At 36.8% G+C, this 3,942-nt stretch overlaps 1 protein-coding gene across 1 annotated transcript in view; it reads right to left on the reverse strand.

Moving 5' to 3' along the window:
* LOC107092384 (contactin-associated protein-like 4) overlaps positions 1-3,942 on the reverse strand; it is a 182,368-nt gene that overhangs the window by 126,848 nt on the left and 51,578 nt on the right. The window lies entirely within an intron of this gene.

Below are 3,942 nucleotides of genomic sequence, written 5' to 3' on the forward strand. Positions count from 1 at the left end.
GATGGATGGATGGATGGATGGATGGATGGATGGATGGATGGATGGATGGATGGATGGATGGATGGAAACTCACTCTAAGGGTATAATTACATGTCACCATAATTGTTCATGCCTACAGTAGCAGCCATTCAATGTGACCCTTCTCAGTCAAAAGCCAGCCAAATGGCAGCCCACTTCCCTGCAACTCCCAGCGAAATCCCCTCCAACTTCCAGCCACTGGCCTTCTCCTGGGGCAGCATATGTTTTTACTCTGACTCCACCCTTTCACTGAATTACAGGGTCTGACCAGGCGCTGATGCTTCTCTTTAGATCTTAATTTCCACAAATAATGACAGAAAGAATATTTCAGTACAAAGATTGGTGTTTAAAAAAAAATTATAGGGGAGCAATCAAGGACCAGTCAAGGGTCCATCAAGGAAAGTGGGGAAATTTTGAATGGCTACTACTGAAGGTTTGCCATCCAGTGAAGTGGCACCTTGACCTTAATATACCTTGTTTCTTGCTCTGTGCATGACTTGGATTGAATCCTGACTTTCATCCCCAAAAAGCATACTGAAACTTCTTAAAAAGGCAGACCCATTTATATCAACTTGTCTTCTCACAATATAAATAAGCAACCCAAAAGCTGCCTCCATCTAACACCTCCAAGTTAATAGATTTACTCCACCACTGAGACAAGAGCCAATTACTATGATTCATGCAGCAGTCAGATCCTGGCCTACAGTTCTGGCAACAAGCCTCTGGGATCGATTTCGGTGTCATCCTTGGCGAACATATCATCCTTTAACAACGTAGATCTTTATTTGAGTACTAATACCCAGAAATGTTTGATCTATTAATTGTGTGGAAACACAAAGATTTTTGTGTTTTTTCTTTGTTTTTAATCTAATCAAATAAGGTATTTGTAACTCTGGAAAATTGAAACAAGAAAACAAAAAAACAAAAAAACTATTTAAATTATAACAACAATTAAACATTTGATCACTGCTGCACTTTATGGAATGGAAATGTTCATTTACTGTCTGAAAAGCTGTACGTCAAAAGGGAAAATCTAATTATGTTTTGTGCCTGAATGGCAGATCTTTCATAACTGAAAAAAAATATATATTTTAAACACACACACATATATATATTTATATATATATATATAAGAGCATATATATATATATATATATATGCTCTTGGATGCATAAAATGTAATATGGAATATGTCTTTTTATTGCACTAAGGTCTCCTTCCTCATGTAGTACCTGATTATACTGCAAGTAGTTTTGTAATTTGCTGTTGCTTTTTAACTATCCATTCATCTTGTACCTTTTGATCAGTGTCGTGGTTGAGTATGTTTTCATTTTGTATAGGATTTTTTCTTAAACTTCATATTTTATTTTCTAGGATTAGAAATATTCATAAATCTTTACTTTTTCCAAAAGTAGTTTGAAAGCTTTGTTCTCTACCGTTGAGTTAGAAAACAATTTTTTTTCTATTTTAATTCAATGTTCTCCAATATAAATACTGGTGATCCTTACAAACTATTTAAAACTTTTAATCTTCACATTTATCCTCTCAAATTAAGCTTTTCACACTATCACTGTGTAAAAAAACCATACATGTTATAATCTACAGATTCTTCAGAATAGATTAATTTTTTTTTTTATTCTTACGACACACACTTGTTACAGTGAGAGTCTGAAGACGGATGGCTCTCGAGCATGGAGTTCTATAATCCCGAAGGAGATAATGTGTGATGAGAGCTCAGCCTTGCTGAGGATGTGTTCAAAGAGAGGGCAGAAGAGTTAAAACACTGTGGGTTTTCCTCAGCAGAGCTTTGGCATTTAGGAGCCGGCTGCTCTGATGGAGTGAGCAGTAGAGCACAAATGCACACAGCTTAGAAAAGGTAGCATCCTTAAAGGTGGCACTAAAAGCTTCCTGGATAAGGGTCAACGTAATAGTTTTTTATTCTTATCTAAGCTTTTCTCGGGTGAAATAAAATTAAATGCAATTAAAAAATAAATGCTTAAGCCTCATCTCTCTGTGTTTATTCTAATACACACAACATTTATTAGAATACTCTAATATCTACAATCCATTATACGTTTCACTTCAGACACTAAAAACATTTTTTTTTTTTGTTATCTGAATTTAGGAAAGGATTAAGATAAGATGGCATAAGATACTTTTTTGTCCATTAATTGTTAAACGAATTACATTTTTGTGGATTTTTTTTCATCCAAATATACAGACAACACAAAGATAGAAGAAAAAAATCAAGGAAGTTAAACAATATGTACTAAAAATGATCAATGAAAAGTCTGCTTTGTTCTTTACCTAATAGGATAAAATCAGTTTTCTAATCTTTAACTCCAAAGAGAATTATGTTCAATTTAATTCAGGCCATTATTGTTTATCATATAGTGCCAATTCAAATATATTTCATATGAAGGCAGTTTACAGACACAATTCTATCAAACAGACAGACTTCAGACAGACTGAGTAAAAGTGTTTTGTTTTTTTACCCAGTTGATTTCGTCAAGCCCTTGGCTTCGCTTATTCTGGATGAGCTTGTAGCGACTGTTGAAAATAACTTGCACTGTGTTGTCTACTCTACAGGATCTCTCAAACCATGCATGCATTCAGCCACAGTGAAGAGGAAAAACTAGAAGAAACCTCGAGTAAAACACTCAGTGTGAGCAACCCTTCTGCTGAGGCAGACTGGGGGTTTAAGAAAACAGAGGCAGACATGCAAAAGAAACATAGAAGAACTAATCCATTAAGACTTTCTCCCATTTGCTATTGAATGTAATGGAAAACAAGCTCCATAACTGCTTCTTTGTGGGAAAGAAACAGTTAAGCAGACAAGTTTTGAGCAGTTTTCATGTCAAAATGATGAAAGAGTACATGCAGTAAAAGCTGAGCCCATAGCTATGTCTATGTCTAGAAGTGAACCAGAACCAAACACTGAAGAAAAGAGATACAGAGAAAGCAAAGAGAAGCATGGGGCACTATTAGTTTGACACATTAGCTATGATTACTTGGACAAAATATGATTAAAATGTGATTGGACTAAAAAAAGAAAAAAAATTGGATTGTACAATCTATATGTAAATGTGTAACGAAGTCTACAAATGTGTAATTTATTCTTATGTCTATGCATTTAGCAGATGTTTTTATCTAAAGTGATTCACAAAGAAGACACAACATAAATATGACAATACATTCTCTAGAGGAACACCCCTGGTCAGAATCAGTGGTGAAACAGGGAAGTACAGAAACAGTAGAGGGGTGCAGAGCTATGGCTAAGAGTTAGGACAGGAGATGATCTTTGAAGAGGTGGGTCTTTAGGAGTTTAATGGAGATAGAAAGGGACACTGCTGTTCTTGTAGCACTTGGCAGGTCATTCCACCATCTTGGAACAACCCATGAAAACAGTCTGGATCGTCTTAAAAGTGGTGTAGGCATTGTTAGACGACAATCCATTGATAACCAGAGTGACCAAGTTGGGACATAAGCCTTTGCTAGAGAGTTCAAGTAGACGGGAGCCGCACCCTTTGTAGGCTAGCATTAGGGACTTGAATTGAATGCGGGCAGCCAGGGGTAACCAGTGAAGCTCAATGAACAGGGGGGTGGCGTGAGACTTTTTGGGCTAATTGAAGACCAGATACTGCGCCGCATTCTGGATCATTTGTAGCAGTCTTATTGTACAGGCTTGGAGACTAGTCAGGAGTGCTTTACCAGAGTCAAGGCGGGAGATAACCATAGACTGCAACAGGAGCTGGGTAGCATGTTGGGTTAGGTATGCCCAGATATTTCTTATGTTTAGTAGTGTGAAGCAAAAAGATAGAGAGACAGAGGTAACATGATCTTTAATGGTCAGCTGGTAACAGTGTCCTGTCTGGCAAGGTGGCAATAAGAATAATTGTCTTAATGCCAAAAAGAGCCCAACAG

Source organism: Cyprinodon variegatus, unplaced genomic scaffold (assembly GCF_000732505.1).
Source record: "Cyprinodon variegatus isolate N-32 unplaced genomic scaffold, C_variegatus-1.0 Scaffold17, whole genome shotgun sequence".
Lineage (NCBI taxonomy): Eukaryota > Metazoa > Chordata > Actinopteri > Cyprinodontiformes > Cyprinodontidae > Cyprinodon > Cyprinodon variegatus.